The following is a 21,810-nucleotide window of genomic DNA, read 5'->3' on the forward strand; positions in this document are numbered from 1 at the left end:
ACAAAACAGACAAATTTTGAAATTGCTGCTGTAAAAATTCCCCAAATAGGACATAAACTCTGAAGAATCATTCTATTCCCTTGGGGAATTTTAGCCAATAAAATATTCACATCTAGACATTTTAAAAGGAACTGGGAAGGGGCACCTGGGTGGCTCCGTGGGTTAAAGCCTCTGCCTTCAGCTCAGGTCATGATCTCAGGGTCCTCGGGACTGAGCTCCGCATTGGGCTCTCTGCTTAGCAGGGAGCCTGCTTCCTCCTCTCTCTCTGTCTGACTCTCTGCCTACTTGTGATCTCTGTCTCTGTGTCAAGTAAATAAAGTCTTCAAAAAAAAAAAAAAGGAACTGGGAAATCCAATGTTTGCACCAAGTTCGCACGGGGGTGGAGGCACGTCCACACAATGTCTCTACTGGACCAAAGACCTCCAGTTCCCAGGAAAAATTTCAGGCATGTTAGGCTCAAATGAATTCCATCACCAAGGTAAACCTGTGCGCCAAGGTCAAAGTGGCAGCGGTCATGGTCAGGGTTTGGTCAGAGCCAAGGAGAGAGGTCATGGGAAGAAACCAAGGTCACGGGGGTGAGACTGTGATGGCAGGAATCTGCCCTAGAAAGGGGTGCTTGCACCCCTGGCCCTTCCCCAAGTACCTCCAGCATGTGGTCCACTGTTCTGTGCATTTCTCCAACATCTGCCACAGCAATGTTCAAGAGCAAAGAAAAAGCCATGCTCCTGTTTCACAATAGGTTCCCAAGCAACTCAAATCCCTCCGACACAGGGCCAGGGGACCCGAGAACTAACGTCAAATCAGTTGAGTACTGACCCGGGCAGTGTTCAACACCTTTCTCACCCAGGGCTCTGCAGTCGGGCCTGATGAGACAAACCACAGGGAAACATCTCAAAGCCAGGCAACGCTGCCCAAAAGAGATTTGACTACGCGGTTATATCAATAGCATTCTGCTCCGGGAACTACAGAACTAAGACAAGATCCAGCCATGCTCCCCAAGGGGCGTCTTAGGGTTTCTTTAAGGTTTTCATTACTCAACACCAGTCACCAGGATTTCGGTTTGGATCTACAACATCCTAAGGAAAGGCCTCGCCTTCCACTTAACCCCACCAGCCAGGGAGGCCGCAGTCATACCTCTGGGTTCTCCCAGTAACTTCATGCCACCGAGGCTGTCCTCCTCAGGGTCCCTGACAGCCAGCCCCTGAGCACTGCGCAAAGGGCGCGGCTGCCAGACACGTACAACTTTACAGCGTCAGCAGGGGCACAGTCCAAAAGTTATTTCAGGAACAAGAGAAAGAAGAGTCAACAGACAAAAAGTAAATAACTGGATAACAGACATGAGAACTAAGTGTTGGGGCAACATGATTCGATGCCTGAGACTGGCTTTGAAATACCGCCCTCCCCATCCCAGAACCATAGTTCAGAGACAGCCGTCAACACTGGGTGATAAGGATAAGGAGGTCATTTTAGTCTTCACTTCACTTCCTTAAAAATTGTTTGGAGGGGTGCCTGGCTGGCTCAGTGGGTTAAGCCGCTGCGTTCGGCTCAGGTCATGATCTCAGGGTCCTGGGATCGAGTCCCACATCGGGCTCTCTGCTTGGCAGGGAGCCTGCTTCCTCCTCTCTCTCTCTGCCTGCCTCTCTGCCTACTTGTAATCTCTCTCTGTCAAATAAATAAATAAATCTTTAAAAAAAAAATTGTTTGGAAAAACTGCAGCAAGAAAATGGTTTTTTAAGCTCAAATTTAGTAGGAACCCAGTTTGTTTTTAAAATAATACATGGATATGCACAAAACCAGAAAGTACCCAGAAAAAAAAAGAAAAATAAACGCACCTACAAATTTCTGTGGCGCGGTGGGATGAAACCAAAGGGTAAGTCAGCGGATTCCACACCAGCTCGGGCGAGCGCCAACACTCCCAGAACACAGATCTGTCCTGCAAGCCTCACGCATTCACCACCAGTTACGGGAGCCAACATGTCTTGATGGCACTTACCTTTCTCAGGTGGAGAATATGATGATTTAACACACATACATATAGTAAAACCAGCATCTCTTTGATCACCTGCCCTTATGCAAGATATTCCCTGAACAAAGTGCAGCCTGACCCAGATGGTACACCCAAGTGTCACCCACCTGTCACCCCACACTCAGGTGGGCCTTCGTCCCCTAGCTCTTTGCTCAGAGAATGAGGACATATGTCTGGTTCCTCTACCAGAAGATGCCAGGGCTTGTCCACCAGAGAAGAGAAGGGCGAAAATCAGACGCTGATGGGGAAGACTGCCCCCCAGGAGACGGTTGACGGGAACCAGAGGAAGTCCAAACCACCACCTGGCGTTGACCGGGAAGACGCCCACGGAAGCTTCAGTTGTGCGGTCCACTCCCTCACTAGCTCCGTCTTCCCAGCACTGAAGACGGACGTGAGTCAGGAAACACCACCACAGACGACAGGGAGACGCTGTTCTAGAAACTCCACTTGATAAAGGTACTGAGTTCCGAGACCAATGACCCAGGACAGCTCCACAGACCTTTCCTGACAAATGTCCCTCAATGAGAAAAAAACATTCTCTTGGCAGAATGGTTTTCTATCAGTGTGGACACCCAGGAGCGCCCGCGGAGCAGCAGAGCCCCTGAAGGTTCGGCAGGTGAGCCGATAAAGGTCCAACCCCCAAGCCAAGGGGATTCTTTCAATCTTATGTCCTCAGAACACTAGTCATCCTATGCTCCCAGAGCATGGTACTGATTACCCGAAAGTTCAGACTCCTGACCTTTATCACCTGAGTCACACATCCTCTTTATATGGACACTACAAAAGCAGGGGGAAAACTGCCACATCCGCCAATCCTCTGGCCAAAGGGTAAAGCAGGTACATCCCCTTCTCATTACCTGTCCACTCTCAGTTTTTTTTTTTTTTTCTTAAAGATCTTATTTATTTATTCGACACACAGAGATCACAAGTAGGCAGAGAGGCAGGCAGAGAGAGAAGGGGAGGCAGGCTCCCTGCGGAGCAGAGAGCCCAATGTGGGACTCAATGCCAGGACCCTGGGATCATGACCCAAGTGGAAGGCAGAGGCTTTAACCCCCTAAGCTACCCAGGCACCTCTCTCTCAGCTTTTAAGAGAAACTTTTCTTTTTTTTTTTAATTTAAATTCAATGAGCCAACGTATAGTACACATCATGAGTTTCAGATGCAGAGATCAATAATTGATCAGTGTTATATAACAGCCAGTGCTCATCACATCACGAGCCTTCCTTAATGCCCCTCCTCCGGTCACCCCATCACCCACCCCCTTCCCTCCAGCAATCCTCAGTTTGTTTCCCAGAGTGAAGAGTCTCTCATGGCTCCTTTCCCTTTCTCCTGACTTCCCATTCAGTTTTCCCACCCTTCCCCTGGGGTCCTCTGCGCTGGTTCTTAAATTCTACATATGAGTGAAACTGTAAGACAATTATCTCTCTCTCACAGCCTTATCTCACTCAGGATCATCCCCTCCAGGGTCCATCTGTGTCGATGTAAACGCTGACAGCTGAGTGATACTCCACCATATAAATGCACCACACAAGAGAAGCTCTTCTTCCAAACTGACCAGTCCCTACCTGACGGATGATGCCAGTCCTAGAAGGTTTCCCATTCTGCTTTGGACCACAAGTCCCTGACCCCAATCTGTAACTGGTCTGAACCTAAAGATCCAAGTGCTAGAACCTATAGAGTCTGAGTGCCCACCTCATGAATCCTACAGCAACACGCCTATCACAGGCTACAGGAATTCTTCCTTCCAGGAAGATGAGTCCGGGACAGCCACCCAGGTGACAAGGGCACAGTGCTGACTCCCACCTGACGCCTCAGATGATGCTCTTTCTGTTCTGGACCACAGTTTATGACTCATGACAGGGCGGAATTTGTCCAGACTCGATCAAGAATCAGAGCCACTAGCCCGCTCCTGTTGCCGCTGGGTTATCCATTAACTGTCCAACTGTGGGTTTTCTCAGAAGCTGTGGTCTTTGGATAGGTCTGGACAAACTCAGGGGCCAGGCACTAGGAAATGGACATCCAAGTAAATCTGAGGTTATGTGAAAATAAACACGCAAAAGCAAAAAATGCCCATTCTTTAGAGCTAACCCCTGCTTCTCATTTAGGTCATGTCTGAGTTCAAGGGCAGGAAAGCTAATCAAGTTTGACTCCAACGTTCGGGCTGGGAGAGCTGCTGTGTTCTAGGCTTTTGCTTTTCCTTTAATGCCAAAGAGGTTCGCAAGTAATAACTGGTACGAGCCTTTCCTGCGTGAGAAGAACAGTAACTGAAGTTAAGGGCCAGCTCTTAAAGGAAGTCAAGTAATGAACCAAATTAACAAATCCCTGTATGGGCTAATGACACTTCATGAACTAATGACCGTAGGCAGAACAATGCTGTCACCTGCGTGGACGCCTGCCAGCGTTCACAGCACGGGGGGGGGGGGGAGCCCAGCAGTGGCACCTGAGCAAGCCGGGAGGGAGCACGGGTTCTCAGTGGACCACGGCACCTCTCCTGCTGGTACAAAGATGGCGGGGAACAGGACGCCCCGCTCTCCCCAGCCATATAGCTACATTTGTGTGATCACATCCCTGGTAACACCTTCAAACGAGCACGCTGGATATGGGCGAGTCATGATGGGATTTGCAGTAACAATCAAGCAGAACAAGCTGCTGGGGTTGTCCCGGGACCCCCGCCATGAACAGTTCCTTTCCCCACCACGGGGCAGTTGTAGTCCAGGCCCTCATGACACTGGATGGCGCATGATGGCTGAGCACCACTCCTTGCCACAGCCGCTGGCCACCATCAGCCTGACCAGTGGCAGATGATGCTGACTGAGACTCGGTGACATCGGCCTCCTGACCTGTCCATGCGGGCTGTGCCTCTTTCTGTCATTACCTGATTCAATTCAACATTAACCCACGAACTGGAGTCTGGAAACCAAGTGAGCAGTTTCTATACAAATGAAACTCAACGCTTTGGGAAGGCAGGACAAACAGAACGAGCTAGAAGAGACAGGTGCCACCCAAGGTGTCTGAGACCATGTTAGTGTCCTGAAGGGAAAGGGGGGCTTCGAGTCCAGGTGGGCTCCGTCCCGGGCCGCTCTGGGCAGCCGCTGTGCTAGCAGCCCTCTGAAGGAATGAGGACCCAGCACTGTTGGTGACACGGGTCAAGTATGCTTCGCGGGGAGCGACAACACGGAGCAGCATCAGGGGACCCACATCCAGAAACATGGCCCCAACACCACATCAAAGACTGGCCACTTCTCAAAACCATTATCTCCAGGTTCCATAGATGCTTGTGGTGGTGTATGCCATTTGTCCCTACTCCACCATTCACGAATTCATCATGAGACCACAGGTGCCAAGTGTACTCGACAAGACTCTCGAAGGATCCACACCAAGGTCTGGACCCTCGTATTTCCCTCTTTCCCTGATGAAGATCTGGAACAAGAATGAAAGGGGTACAGTTTGCCCTGAGGAAATCTCAGCCCCTTTTCTCCACAGAGCAGGCACCTGGTGTGCCCCATCTGGAGGCCAAGGTTAAATACCACCTCTTCTCTTTTCTCTGCATTTTCAACGCCCATGAGCTCACACACGTGCCCAGCCAGGCATTGAGCAAAGCAAGGCAAAGGTCAATTCAAACGATAACATTCTTTGTCTTCCCCAGGATGCTTTGTTTCAGATCAATCTATGTTCACAGATCTATAAGAAGCAGGAGTCCAAGCGTACACAAAGAGGGAGTAAAAAAAATTCAGGACCCTGGAAGGGGGGGATATACTGGAACCAGAGGGTGAAGGAAAAGGCAAATCGGTTACAAAGTAGAAAGAACTAGACTTAAACTCTATGATACTGAGAAAGTTAACCACCTTTCCAAGCCAATCTCCTTGTATATAAAATGTAAGGACACTGTAACCACCTACTTCACGGGATTAAATGAGAGAAAGAGTTGCAAAGCACTTAGTACAATCCAGGCACAGAGCAGGTGCTCAGTAAATCGCGGCTGCCTTCAGTACAGTAGGACCTTCTCTCATCCAAGCCCACACCGGGCCCTAGATGACGTGATTTTCCCCATCTTCCCCCTCTTGACTTAAGAACTCAAAGATTCTCTTCAAATCAGCCAAGTCCCCACACCTCTGACTCTCCAAAAGCAGCAGCTCTGAGACTCCATTACAAAGAAAGCTCTGAGGAGCAGCGCCTGGGTGGCTCAGTGGGTTAAAGCTTCTGCCTTCGGCTCAGGTCATGATCCCAGGGTCCTGGGATTGAGCCCTGCATAGGGCTCTCTGCTCAGCAGAGAGCCTGCTTCCCCCTCTCTCTGCCTGCCTCTCTGCCTACTTGTGATCTCTGTCTGTCAAATAAATAAATAAATCTTAAAAAAAAAAAAAGAAAGAAAGCTCCGAGGAGTGAGGTGAGATCACTTGTAAGACAGGTCTCGTTCCTCAGAGCACTCTTGGGAGCTCAGCAAGTAGGGACACTCAAAATGTGAACATTACTGGCTGATTTAGGTTATTAAACGGACTCAAAATTACTGTGCACTAAGCTCAAGGGCAACAAACACACCCACAATCATCGGTTAATCCTCTCTACATCAAAATCCCTGACCCATTCTCTCTGCAGTGAATCTCGCCCTCTGAGTTCTCTGGCGTGGCTGGTGGATTTGGATCCAAGTTGTCCGCTCCGCAGACAGCGGGCGATCATCCCAGCCATGGCCTCTGACAACAGCTGACAGCCTGTGTGGGGGAAGGGGCCCCATGGGTCACCGGCAGCGCCTCCTTACACTGTCACTCCCCAGTTCAAGGAGGATCCTGAACCTTGGATCACGCACATCCCCCGTCAAGGGAGATGAAGATGGTGAAGGGTAGAGGCGAGTCTAGTTGTGACACAAGCGCAGACAGCCGTGACACACCACAGCAGAAGGTGGGAAGGTAGGGAGGTGGGGGGAGGGGGGACACAGCTGGGCCGATTTTTAACAACAAGCCAGCCACACACACATGAGGTCCCAGCCCTGCCCCCTTCCACAAGAGAGAAAAATCTATGTTTAAAAGTTCTGAAGACACATGTCTGAGTTTATATAGATGTCTGGGTCTCTCTGCCTCTGTGCACGAGTTATCTTTACTGAATAAACATCAACATGGGTTCGCGGCTTTGAGGGCAAACACAAGCTGAAGAGTCTGCCTTTCCCAAAGATGTGCCAAAGATGACAAAACACAATAGCTGTCACCTAAGCGACCATTCAAGTTCCAGAGGTATTTGAGATAAATCCGTTCTTTCCTTTAAGGAAAAGCTTTCTCCTCAGATGTTACTGATTCACAGAAGCCAGGAAATACAAAGGTGTGGAATCTATGAGGGGGTGGTAGGAATAGAACCTGCTCCAAGGGGCTTCCGTGGGAGAACTGTGACCTGAAGCCCTGACATGGGAACGCCTTCTGCATGTGAGACACATTTCCAAAGCCTATGCACAGAAACCCTACCAGGCCTGGGCGCTTGGCTTGGATATGCTTGCAAATACTTCACCATCTCGTCAAGAGCATACTGTGTGTGTGGCTCTTTCATTCATAAATGTCGCAGTCCTGTTACTTTTCTACTCTCTCTGAGCTTCTCGACAAACAGTCTTTGGAAAATAGTCATTATTCACCTGAAATGGTAATGACAAATAAATACATATGCACCTCAAATGGAAACCCCCCGCCACTGATTAGATGTGAACAATTGGGGTCGTAACAGCCCCCACGCGCAGGGAACACGCATCCAGAACACTTGAAGGAACTGGCAGATACTGAAAAGTTAATTACTGCCATGAGATCATCCTAAATTTTTAAATTATCAGCTTTTATGTCAAAATGGTTTCTGAATGCTATGCAATCACAATTTTAATTTTTAGAATTTTTAGATTGTTTAAACACCACAAAGTCGTTCAGCCCAGCTGCATGCCTTCTCTAAGTGATGGGAATCACCCTCCACCCCACCACGTGCCCTGACATGGTTCTGGTATTACTTTCCAAAGGTGAGGTTCTGGTCAGTTCCTGCCACATTACAGGCAACCAGCATGTATTCTCAGTCGAACCAAGCCAAGAATCTCAATGACCATCAAGTCACCACATGAAGAAATTCACCGAAAAAGCTGAAAACCATCCCACAGTTCTCTTTTGATACAGCAAGTATTGCTGAGCAGGCCTTGTGACCATATACACGTGCATATGTGTGTGCGCACATGTGTGTGACTCATGTGTACACCTGAGTCCATGCATGTGTGTACACATGTACACACTGTGCAAGGCATCATCTATGTACATACGCACGTGTGCATGCACAGATATACACGTACGTGCTGGGGAGAGACAGGGTTTGCCCACCAATGTGAAATCAGGGATTTGGAACTCTGGGCCCCGAAGGGCTCAGAGGGAGTGTCACCAGCTACGCGGACTCTACCTGGATATGTTCCCTTTAACCGTTTTCTCTTACTGGAGAGGAAGGTGAGTCCGGTGGTCTAGAGATGGCTGCAGTTTCAATCTTGGCTCTTCTGGTTACTGGCTGTGGGGTCTTGGGCACGTGACCCAGCCCCTCTGTGCAGCAGCTTCCCGCCTCCACAAGCAGGAGGGTAGGAGCACGTCCACAAGCCTGTGAGAATGAATGACGTGTGTCATGACTGCAGGCCCTGAGAATCATGCTCCCCGTCGGCGCTCAGCAGCATGTGCACCCATGCCTTCTCAGTACGAAGAAAATATGAACCAAAGCTTTCTTTCCGTGAAACAAAGTATGAGACCAGTGACAACGACTTCTTGTTCCAAGTGTGTGCAACGTGAGTGTGCGAGCAGCAGGGGCTGGGCACCGGGCAGACACCAAACGGGGCTCAGAGCCTGTCTTCCGCCGGTGCTGATGCAACTGGCCTCCCCGCGGGCCCCAGCGAGACCAGAGGCTCAGGACGCTGTAACCGACTCGTGACCGACTCCTACTGCGGACGCCACCACGGCAACTGCGCTGCCCTGCAGTGACAGTAATTAGCACGTGTGACCAGACCGGCGGCAGACTCCTGAAACACGGCAGCTTCGGATAAACACTTACGCCTAGTAATTGACCTCATTGGGACTTGTGGCCTCACTGTGAGGCAGGCAGCAGAAACCAGGGTCAATCACCTAGTCTGGAGCCAACAGCGGGGAAATGCATGAACAGTCACAGTCGCACAAGCACAGCAGACCTCTGCCTCCCTGCCATTGCCAGGTCCTAAACATGCACCGTTTCCTGTATCTTTCATTGGAGGAGGGGCTTGAAATGTCAGCATCCATCCCTCAACTCCTTTCCAAGGTCGCCCTATCAAGGGGCCCAGTGCCGGTGACACTGTCGGATCCATAAGGACACTTCCATCTGCTGAGTGATCACCATGGACCTGATTCTTGTCTTTCTCTATCTGCAGTAGGTGTTTTCATCTCTGCTTTTACAAAGTAAGAATATGGGGGCCTGGAGAGATCATCTTCCTTTCTCAAGGACACCTGGGAGTGGCAGCAGCATCAAGAATCAAAGGCAGATGGGACACCTGGTTGGCTCAGTGGGTTAAGCCTCTGCCTTCGGCTCGGGTCATGATTTCAGGGTCCTGGGATCGAGCCCCACATTGAGCTCTCTGCTCAGCAGGGAGCCTGCTTCTCCCTCTCTCTGTCAAATAAATAAATAAAATCTTAAAAAAAAAAAAAGACTCAAAGGCAGAGACGTCTGTTCATCTGTCTGTATGCAAAGCTTCTGGTTCCCAACCAACGTCCTTCCCAACTGCTTCACACTTTCTATTCTGGCTGCAAAGCATTCCTCCAAAAAGCCTGTACACCCCCCAGAATTCATACCCACTAACCAAACATACAAGACACAAGTTGCTGAGCATTCCTTGAACTGCAGGCTTCATACAACGGTGACAGCTGATATCAGCATTTTATTTTTTACTGGTTCTGTTTCTCCAAGCCTGTCCCGTTCTCACCAGGACACCACGGTCTCACCGACAGACCCATCCTCATCCTTGCTGGACAAAGCACAGACACGGTCGCTTGCAGAAACTCATTTTTCCAAGTAGCGTCCATCCGTCTTCGTCAGCTATCCTCCGGTATGAAATGTCGAAGGCAAATGCACAAATGAACTTCTGTCAGCCTGATTTAGTCACCTTGATTTATAAGCCATGGCCAAGGAGGCAGGGCGGACAAGGGCAGAACCAAAAAATCGCATGCAAGCTCCCTCTGACGGAGCCAGAGAGACCTTTTCTAGCATCTCTATTGTTCATTTCGATGCACTGTTTAGAGAAGACAACAGCCATTATAGAACCAGCAGGAATTTGTCGGATCGAGGCTCACTAATGACATCACTCACCAATTACTTCAGGAGCCTGTATTGGGGGCTTTGGAAGCACTGGGATCATTCCGACAGCAGCTGGTGCGTTCAAGTTCTGATGTCCAGTCATCTGTGTGTTGAATACAGACGAACAGCACACTCCGAAGTCCAAGCTTAGCACCAGCTCTCTCAAAAATCAACCCGTTTCATCAGTGCCAACTTTTGGTACAGCACGTTCAAATTAACAGAACCAACAGCCCTCAGAAAACCACGGGGAGTAAATGAAGTCATCGGACATCTCAGCTTGAGTCCAACGGCTTGGGAAGGAAGCTATGGTCCCTCTAGAAATGAAGAGTTATTGATATCTTCAAGGAGCAACACAGCATGTCCACAGAGAAGACACTGGATCATCGTACTGTCCCTTGTCCAACACCATGAAAAAGCTCTTCCATGGAGGAAGCAGGGAAATCCATAGATAGAGATTACTTGAGTTGTCAGGAGACCTTTCAGCTCTGCTCTGGAGGGATTTAATTAAAGGAAGAACTAGCAAGATATTTATCCTGGACTCTGCATCAGAGTTTACGGAGGATGTGACAAGCCTTCACACACCCTGTTCCTGCTAACCACAATGTTAAATTTTAGACGTTCAAAGGAGAAGCTTGTTCCTTGAAGGAATTTGAAGAGAAATCCTTCTCTCGTGCTCTCATTATTTTGAAATTCAATTTTTTACAATACTGCCCGAAAGAGCTCCTCATCACAAGGGCACAGATGCGATCACCTGTCCCTGGGGATGTAGATGGTCATGACGGGAACACGAGGAAATTCGCCGGAACAGCACTTGGATGCTTGGCCGCAGTGCGCCATCTCCACGGTCCAGCCTCTCCACCCCGTCCGGTGAGATGAACCGGGTGACGAAGGCAGGGCCTGGACGTGCTCCGGACCCTGGCGCGGCAGCGTCAGGCATACGAACTCCCCATGCCGGCCCCTCCCCGCTGCCAGGCTTCCTGCTCTGCCTTGTCTGCATCCACTCATCCCACGTGCTGCCGCTCACTTCCGGTGCGCTCACTTCCGGTGCTGCCGTGGGCGCTTGGCATTCAGGGGCGAGCAGCGCCCTCCACTCTGGCTCCAGGAATGACTTCCCCAGGTAGCTAAATTCAGACGTTTGTAGACATGGTCTCGCCTGCTCTCAAGAGGCCCATAAGTTGCTGAGGGCCACGGCCAAGTACAGGGGGAAGGACACCAGCACCCATCACTCCTTCAGGGCAGTCCTGGTGTAAATAAGATGCTACAGGGTCTCCAGGGCCGTGGGACATACTAAGATCTATAGGCAGAATCATTTGTCTCAAACCACAACCACTCAGTCTTAAAAACAGCAGAAGGCATGGCCGAGTCTTCTCAACCCACATGCTTTTTCCATTTCTTTCTCAAAGAAATGGGTGTAAAAATCTTTACACCAAAATAAAAACACTTTTTAATGAGCATTTTCAAAAGATAGGATATAACATGAGAAAACACACTAGTAACACATATGAAATGCAACTAGTTTCTCTAATTTAAAATGAGCTCACAGAAGTCAATGTGATAAACACAAGACCCCTACAGGAAAGGAAAGGAGGGAAAAGAAAATGGAGCAGGAAGAGAACACAAGCCACGCACAGAAGCAGGCAACTTACAGAAAGAAACGCAATGGGGCAGGGAACCTACGAAAAGACCCTACACCTGTAATTAAAGATCAACAAGTCAGAGCAAAGAGACATTTTTAACTTAGCAGACTGGCAAAAACGCCAAGTCTGGGGACGGGACAGTGCTGGTGGGGGTGTGGGAAAGAGACAACCCTGGAAAAGAAAATCAGTCTGTAAATTTCTGGAGTGCAATTTGGTAAATGTCCGTCAAAGTTTACAATGCATTGATCCTCTGACCTAGCAATCTCACTGTTGGCATTTAATCTGCAGATATATCAGTGAGATGTTTATTTGCAAAGAGGCAAACCATAGTGACTCCAACAGCTAACACAGCACAGCTCCTTCCCATAAACATCTGGCAATTACTAAAACACCCAGGGATAAGATACAGGTGAAATCAGTTACTGCCCCTCCATATCCATTACTGCACATAACGTATCAAAGAGAATAAGGCAGATCCGTGTGTGCTGAGGGACAAGATCTCTAAAAATATAATCGGAAAGGGGGGGGGCTATAGGAAAAATATGTATAATTAATCCCTTTATTAAACAACATAAAAAGCAGAGAGCCGCAGATGCAGATATGTGCCAGAAACATTTCCCCCCCACCCCGGGAGAAACCACAAGAAACATAATAAAAGTTATATTTGAAGGAAGGCTTTTACTTCCCTTTCTGTGCCTTTTGATACCACTGCATGTTAACCCCATACATGCACTCCTTTATTTTCACCATCATCAGGTGTTACCTATATATAAGGTCATGGAAAATTATCTTCTCTCTCTTAGCACTCTGGTTTTCAACAAAATTTAATTAAAAAGACAACACAAAACAGGGGCGCCTGGGTGGCTCAGTGGGTTGGGCCTCTGCCTTCAGCTCAGTTCATGATCTCAGGGTCCTGGGGTCCAACCCCACATCGGGCTCTCTGCTCAGCAGGGTTCCAGGTTCCTGCTTCCTCCCTCACCTCTGCCTGCCTCTCTGCCTACTTGTGATCTCTGACTGTCAAATAAATATTAAAAAAAAAAAAAAAAAACAAAGAAAAAGAAAACTTCAAATGTCTATAGGCCTTCATATCTGAACCTCCCAAAATAAATTTAGTGAGTTAAAGGCTTTTTAGGAGAGTTCTGGGGGGAGGGGAGGTGGGGAATAGGACAAGCTATGAAATCAAACTATGAAATGGAGCAGACAAGGCATCACAAACCTGGCTCCAGAGCAACAAGGATGAGGCTGAGCACTTCTCCCTTTCTAATGCTTTCAGCTAAATGAGAAATTACGCACAGTACGGACTTCGGTGGCTAGAAGTCACAAACAGAATCCAGCAGTTCCAAGCTGTTACGGAGGGAACAGTCTCAAGGGGAAATGTCTGAAGAACTCTTCTGGAAGAATGACTCTTCCAGAGTCATGAGGAAGCAGTAAAGAAATGCAGTAGTAACTAAATAAAAACCTGCTGCGGACACATAAAACCAGAACCCTACAGTATGTCAGGAAAGCCTCTGGCAAATGTTCATAAAGCCTAAGAGACAAAATCTCAAATTGAGTTACTTCACATACAGTTACAATTCTAGATTGTACCCAGTGTCTTCACTGGCATTAAACGGCGAGCCTGGGATGTCACCTGGCTTGACAGGGCCTCGTCAATGTGCCATCAACTCCTGATCCATCCAGGTCTTTATCCGAGGTTTAAGAGGCAAACCACAAGGGTATCTGGGGGGGCTCCGTGGGTTAAGCCTCTGCCTTCAGCTCAGGTCATGATCTCAGGGGTCCTGGGATCGAGCCCCACATCGAGCCTGCTTCCCCCTCTCTCTCTGCTTGCCTCTCTGCCTACTTGTGATATCTCTCTCTCTCTGTCAAATAAATAAAATTAAAAAAAAAAAAAAAAAAAAAGAGGCAAACCACAGAAAATTAAAGCAGCTTAATCCTCAGGAGCCCCTAGTGGTAAGTCCCAGAGATATCAAGCCCCACTAAGTGCAGGGCACAGCGGAGAGGGGGAGGAGGTGAACCCAGCCAAATGTATAAACAGATCGTGCCCAACTGCCTGGTTGAACAAAAGAGAAATAAAGGCTCTGAGAAAAAAGGGGAGTTCTCTCCTCTCTGTGCCCAGGTCTCAAGGTAGTGCCTCTCGGCTACAAACTTGCCCTTGATTGCCTGGTCCACACGACTGGAGCTATTCTAGTTTTGTCAGTAGAAGGAAGTTTCTGGAAAGACAAAAGGAAGGAGCTGAGTTTCCGGTTTCCAGAGTGGCTCCCGCCTCCTACAGCTTTACAGTGGGGTGTCTCCACTTGGGACATATCTCTGAGGACAGCAATTCCCCCACACCCAGCAACTTCTGCGCCCACAGTGGGTTCCAACCACGTCCTCTCCAACACAGTCCGGGTCTGGATCCAACTCTCAGAAGGGCGTGAGGTGTGGCCTCTTCCTTTATGGGCCCTCCTCTGCTCCCCAGGATCCATTATTTCTATATCCTGTAGAGTTCCATTTACTTTTTATCAGCTAATCCATCTTCACTCCACCCCCTTGTTAAAGCTAATCATTCTTTTAAAAATTTTTTTAAAAATTGTGTGTGTGTGTGTGTGTGTGTGTGTGTTTATGTCAATGGCCTGCTTTTTCCATTTGGTGGTTATTTTGAGGTTTTTCTATTTTTAGTTGTTCTGTTTAATTGCTAATGGCATATATTATGGTTAACCTCCCACAGTTCTTATCGTGCCAATATTTTTCCCCTATGCTTTCTTTTTCCAATTTTCTTTTACATTTTTACTGATGTACAATGAACCTATGGTGTTACATTAGCTTGGGCTGTGCGATATAGTGAGTCAACAATTCTATACACTACACAGCGCTCGTCACAGTAAGCTTATTTTTAATCCTCTCCGTCTGTTCCATCGATTTTTATCTATGATAGCTAATAATTCTTACACCATTCCCTGCTCCAACTTCATCCCCGTTCGAACTCCTGTCTGGCTTCAGCTCCCAGACGGCCCTGACTCTGGGGGCACCGATATACCCCTTTAACCCCCAGCACTCCTGCCGTAATTAGGTCCTGTGGCAAACTACCAAATGAAAGACAGAGCGAGAACTGCTCCCATTCTGTGCCACGCTGCATGGCCTCCCACCACCTCAGCTCTCTAACCCTCGGTCTGCCCACCTCTCAAAAATACTTGTCCTGACGGGTCACCTGCTCCCGACGGTGTCAGGTGGGGAGAACACAGTGAAGCTGGTACGGGCACAGCATGAGCCCAGTACCCAGCACATCTTATCTGACTTCAAACATGCCTTCGCCACCCCCGCCTGACTCCTGGAGAGCCAGGGCCAGACCTGCGGGACTCCTACATGCGCCAGGGATCAAGAAAGATGAAGAGTTCAGAAAACAAACACGGCGAGAAAAAAAAAAAAGAGAGAGAGAGAGAGAGAAACAAAACCCGTGAACCTATCCTTCACTTTTCACAGTAAGTAATTTTCACAACAGAATTCTAAATAACAGTCATGTATAAAAAGGGCAGAAAGTAAGAAGCGCCACAATTTTTCAACTGTATTAAGTGTTTTCCAGCTGAAGTTGTGTCTGCACTCTGGTCTTCCAGAGGGATTCAAGGATCCCCAGAGTTCCAGAGCGTCTCAGGTCCCAGCTCCTCATGGGGGCTCTGAGCTCAGCCTGAAAAGATCCTGTGGCCTCCCTCCCATTCTCCAGCAAGGCCTCCCCACCCTCTGGCTCCTGATAGAGGTGTCTCTGGAGACCAGACTCATTCCCTGAAATGGACCCATGTGCTAGGCCTTGACCGCCTCTGGGGCAAAGACCATGTCATCCTCTTCCTCAGCTGTCTAGCCACCAAACGGAAGCAGCAGCAAATTTACTCATGATCCAGAACAGTAGTACCTGCCTCAAAAGGACAAAGGTAAGGCCTGACCACAATGAGCAACTCTCAGTAAATGGAAACCAGTAGAGGACCTCATACAGAGAACAAAACACACAGGTTTAAACTAGAGATCTCTACAATGATTTCATGCTATGTAAAAAAACTGAATGCCTTAAATCATAACTGCTCACCATTTGCTCATTTACTTGGTGAATCTGTATTTACTGAATGCCTACTCTCTGCTAGGTGCAAACTTACCATTATCATAAGCCATCATATAAGTCAGAACAGTGGTGGGACTCAGGGTAGAAAACATGAACATGAAACTGAATTTAAAAATCTCTATGTGGGGGCGCCTGGGTGGCTCAGTGGATTGGGCCGCTGCCTTCGGCTCAGGTCATGATCTCAGGGTCCTGGGATCGAGTCCTGCATGGGGCTCTCTGCTCAGCGGAGAGCCTGCTTCCTCCTCTCTCTCTCTGCCTCTCTGCCTACTTGTGATCTCTCTCTGTCAAATGAATAAAATAAAATCTTTAAAAAAAAAATCTCTATGTGATTTCAGTAAATTTAGGAAATATTGGGAGCAAAAAGTCCACAATCCAAAGCTGATGGCATGTATCAGGAATCGACTTATTTTCTATTTCTGTATAGTCAAGTATTTTTAGTTCGATGTTCTTTTCAGAGCCTTCTTCTTCTCAGAGCCTTCTCATTTTGGCCAAAATGACACACTGCAGTGATCCTGAGAAGACAAAACTCTTGAGAACTGGACTAGTGTAAATGGTTATTCATCGAACCCCACATGAACTCCCTCCGAAGATCATTTCTCCAGCTGCGAGCCTTCCTACCTCCCACTCATCCTTCCTGCTCTGGTACAGCGACTTTCAAGATCTTCACCTTCCCTGCCCATTTGGAGAAAGGACTGGCTTCTATCTTTGTAGTCTAGTGGCCACAAATGTATTCTTTAAAAAAAAAAAAAAAGAAAGAAAGAAAAAAGAAAAGAAAAGTTTGATATTGAGGGGAAAGACGGCAGCACAGTAGGAGGACCCTAGTCTCCTCTTGTCCCACGAACCCAACTAAGTAACTATCAAAATCATCCTACAAACCCCAACATATCGGCATGAAGACTGGCAGAACAAAATTCCATGACAAAAGGTGGAGAAAAGCTACATCGAAGAAGGCTTAGTGAAGACAAGGATAATGGGTGTTGCGGAGAGGAGAGGAGAGGAGCCGAGCATCGTTGTGGAGAACAGCCAGAGAGCACACAGCAGAACGCACAAGAATGTTTCCCCATAGCCACTGGCTTTGAAAATGAGAGGGGCTGAATTTCATGACTTCCAGCAACAAGCAGGGCTTAGAGCCTGGAGTTTTAAAGGTCAGCAGGCTTGGCTGGAATAGCGCCTGGAGGGTACTGCACTGCCCCCAAGAGAAAGCAGGCAAACAACCTGGGGGCAGACAGCACAGAAACAGCATCTGAAGAGTGCCCGGGGCACACTGGAGGGTGTGGTTATTCTCTGTGTGGATCCTTGAGACACAGCCTTCAGGCAGGGAGACACCTTTCCAGGAACAAAGCAGCTGGCTAAGGCCATTTCCCTACTCAACCCCTCAACATAAACACAGGGCTACATGAGGGAAGCAACACAGACTGCCTAACCTCCTCATACCAAGTTCCACTCCCCTGTGCTCTGGTGGGACTGCCCCTGCCCCTCTCAGTCATGCTTACCTCAGACCCAGCACAGTGGGTCCTTCCCACAGAAGACCAGCAAAAACCACTGCCCACACCATGTCTCCTGACCAGAGTCCTGCAGGGCCTCAGTTCTGGTGGAGGGGATATCAGGGCTCATTTTACAAGCAGACTAGAGTAGACCCAGCTAAAACTTGCCACATTCAGACCTGGGACCAAACACTGCCCACAAAGGTAAGGAGAGCCTCTGCAGACGCCTGGCCTGAAAGATAGAGCAGCCAAAACACAGCAGCAGAGCACAAATTTCATAAACCTGAGATGCTGCCAAAAGCGCCAGGCCCTGGAACTACATGACCCCTTCTTTACAAAGCCATCACTTTCAGAAGCAGAAGACACAATAGGCTTTTCTAACACACAGAAGGCAGAGACTTAGACGAAATGCCAAGACAGAGGAATTTACCTCAAATTAAAGGACAAGATGAGACCGCTGCCAGACATCTAAGTGAAGCAGATGTAAGTAACATGCCTGATGGGGAATTTAAAGCAATGATCATCAGGATGCTCACTGGTCTTGTGAAAAAACATCAGTAAGACCATTACCACAGAGATAAAAGAGTTAAAAAAGAATCAATCAGGGACGATGAATAAATAAAATAAAGGAGACGGGAACTTGGCCTGATGCAATGAACAGCAGGCTGGAAAAAGCAGAGGAACAATTCAGTGTCCTAGAAGACAAAATAATGGCAAGTAGTGAAACTGAACAAAAGAAAGAAGAATTACAGAACATGAAAACAGATCAGGGAACTCAGTGACCCCACCAAACATAATAACATTGTATTACAGGAATCCCAGAAGAAGAAGAGAGAGAAAGGGGGCAGAACATTTATTTGAGAAAATCACAGCTGAAAACTTCCCTAACCTGGGGAAGGCAACAGACACCCAGATCCAGGCAGCAGAGAGATCCCAACAAAAGCAAGCCAACACTAAGACATACCATAATTAAATCTGCAAAACAGAAAAAGACCTTAAAAACAGCAAGATAAAAGAAGTCCTTAACTTACAAGGGAAAACCCGTAAGGTGAGCAGCAGACCTCTCCACAGACACCTGGCAGGCCAGATGTGCCAGAGTGGCACGATATACTCAAAGTGCTGAGTGGGAAAATGTGCAGCCAAGAATACAATACCCAGCAAGGCTGTCATTTGGAATAGAACCCGAGATGCAGTTTCCCAGACACACAAAAATTATAGGAGTTTGTGACCACAAACCAGGCCTGCAAGAAATACTATAGGGAAAAGGAAAGAACGTAAATGAGAACACGAAGGCCGGAAACACAAAAGCAGTCAAAGCTCATACTGTTATTTAAAAAAAAAAAAAAAAAAAAAAAAAAAATCAGTCATGGCACTCACAAAAGGTTTTAAAATAGAACAGATTCCTAAAACGTGGGAAGGAGAGGAGTTAAGAATGGGTTCACATGTAAATGACCATCAGCTTCACAGAGACTACTACTGCAGAAGCTGTCATATGCAGAGTTAATGGTAATCACCAATACAAAACTAATAAATAGGCAAAGAATCAAGAGAAAGAAATCAAGATAGATCACTAGCCAAAAGCAGCAAACCATGACACAGAGAAAGATAAGAATCAGAGAAAATCTCCAGAAACAACTACAAAACAAGTAATAAAATGGCAATGAATACATATCTATCACTAATCACTCTGAACCCAAATGGAGTAAACACTCTATTCAAAAGATATAGGGTGTTGGAATGGATGAAAAAAAAAAATAAATAATAACCACCAAGACTCAACTGTATACTATCTACAAGACATTTGTTTTAAACCCAAAGATATCTGCAGATTAGAAGTGAAGAGGAGAAACATTTAAATCGATGTCACAACAAAGGCAAAATGGCAGCACTTTTTCAGACAGACTAGACTTTAATGCAAAGAGTAACAAGAGACAAAGAAGGGCATTATCTAAAAATAAAGGGGACAAACTAACAAGAAGATGTAACAGCTGTAAATATTTACGCACCCAACCCAGGAGCGCTCAAATATATAAAACAATTAATGACAAACATAAAGGCAATAATCAATAGTATAACAGTAGGGGAACTTAGCCCCCACTTACAGCAATGGACAGAGCACCTGAAGAGACAATCAACAAGGTAACAATGGTGTTGAATGACACCCTGGACCAGATGGGCTTACCGATAAACTCAGAACATTCCATCCTAAAACAGCACAATACATATTCTTTTCAAGTGCACATGGAACATCCTCCAGAAGAGATCACATATTAGGCCACAAAACAGGCCTCAACACATTCAAGAATATCAAAATCATACGATGCACCTTTTTCAGACCACAGGGCTATGAAACGTGAAGTCAACCACAACAAAAAATCTGGAAGGACCACAAATACCTAGAGGATAAGTAACATGCTACTGAACAATGAATCGGTCACCCAGGAAAATTAAAGAAGAAATTTTTTTTAAAACTCATGGAAACAGATTAAAATACACAGTCTGAAACCTTGGGGATGCAGCAGAAGCAGTTCTAGGAGAGAAGTATATAGCAACACAGGCCTACCGCAAGAAGCAAGAAAAATCTCAAATATAAACAACTTAACCTTATACTGAAAAGAGCTAGAAAAAGAACAACAAAGCCTAAAGCCAGCAGAAGGAAGGAAATAGTAATGATTAGGGCAGAAATAAATGATACGGAAACTAAAAAAGCAATCGAACAGATCAATGAAACCAGGAACTGGTTCTTTGAAAAATAGTAATAAAACTGATAAGCCTTCAGTGAGACTCATCAAAAAGAAGAGAGTGAAAGAGGACCCAGATAAGCACAACTGCAAATGAAAAATAATCCACACCACAAAAATATAAACATTTATAAGAGATTATTACAAAAAAGGGATTATTATGAAAACCTCTATGCCAACAGATCGGACAACCTGGAAGAAATGAATAAATTCCTGGAAACAAATCGACTCCCAAAACTGAAACAGAAAGAAACAGCAAATTAGAACAGAGTAGCAATGAAATTTCATCACTAATCAAAATACTCCCAACAAGCCAAAGTCCAGGACCAGACGGTTTCACATGTAAATTTAAGGAAGAGTTAATACTTATTCTTCTCAAACTATTCCAAAGGTAGAAAAGGAAAGAAAACTTCTATTCTATGAGGCCAGCATTACTCTGATACCAAAACCAGGTAAGGACACTGATGCAAAAATCCTCAACAATATACTAGCAACAAAAACCAATGATACATTAAAAATTTCTCCACAATCACATGGGATTTATTCCTGGGCTGCAAGTGTGGATCAATATTCATGAATCAAAGTGATTAATCATCACATTAAAAAGAGAAAGGGTAAGAACCATAGGATCTTTTCAAGACACAGAAAAAGGATCTAACAAAATACAACATCCATTCATGATGAAAACCCTCAACAAAGTAGGCTTAGAGGAAACATACCTCAGGATAATAAAGGCCATATGTGGAAAAAAAAACACAGCTAACATTATCCGAAATGGGGAAAATTTGGAGCTTTTTCTTCACAGTCAACAAGACAGGGACGTCCACGGTCACCACTTTTATTCAACATAGCACTGCAAGTCCTAGGCACAGCAAGCAGACCACAAAAAGAAATAAAAGGCATCCAAATCAGCAAGGAAAAAGTAAAATTTTTTACTTCTTGCAGATGACACGACACTGTATACAGAAAACCCAGATGGGTGCCTGGGTGGCTCAATCGTTAAGCGTCTGCCCTCGGCTCTGGTCATGATCCCAGGGTCCGGGGAGATCAAGGCCTGCGCAGGGCTCCCTGCTCAGCAGGAGAACCTGCTTCCCCCTCTCCCACTTCCCCCTCCTGCTTGTGTTCCTTCTCCTGCTGTGTCTCTGTCAAATAAATAAATAAATCTTAAAAAAGAAAGAAAGAAAACCCAGGAGACTCCACTAAAAAAAACTACTAGAACTTATAAATGAATGCAGAAAAGTCACAGGTTACAAAATCAGTGTTCAGAAATCTGTTGCATTCCTATACACTAATAATGATGTAGCAGAAAGAGAAATTAAGAAAATGAAACCATTTACAATTACACCAAAAATAATAACATACCTAGAAATAAACATAACCAACGAGATGAAAGTCCTGGACTCCAAAACTATAAAACACTAATGGAAGGAAGTGAAGATGACACAAAGAAATGGAAAAATCCATGCTCATGGATTAGAAGAACAAATACTGTTAAAATGTCTCTACTACCCAAAGCAATCTACACAGT

The 21,810-nt window shown here is 46.6% G+C and overlaps 1 protein-coding gene across 15 annotated transcripts in view; it reads right to left on the reverse strand.

Moving 5' to 3' along the window:
- SGMS1 (sphingomyelin synthase 1) overlaps positions 1-21,810 on the reverse strand; it is a 266,380-nt gene that overhangs the window by 61,630 nt on the left and 182,940 nt on the right. For 2 of the 15 annotated variants that reach the window (XM_004764110.2, XM_004764120.3), the window contains one exon: positions 8,432-8,620. The exons of the other annotated variants lie outside the window; for them this stretch is intronic. The gene's annotated coding sequence lies outside the window, so the exon portion shown is untranslated. The remainder of the gene's footprint in view (positions 1-8,431; positions 8,621-21,810) is intronic. 15 annotated transcript variants of the gene reach the window in all.

The sequence above is a fragment of the Mustela putorius genome, unplaced genomic scaffold, assembly GCF_011764305.1.
Source record: "Mustela putorius furo isolate JIRA1106 unplaced genomic scaffold, ASM1176430v1.1 tig00000577_pilon_pilon_pilon, whole genome shotgun sequence".
Classification (NCBI taxonomy): domain Eukaryota; kingdom Metazoa; phylum Chordata; class Mammalia; order Carnivora; family Mustelidae; genus Mustela; species Mustela putorius.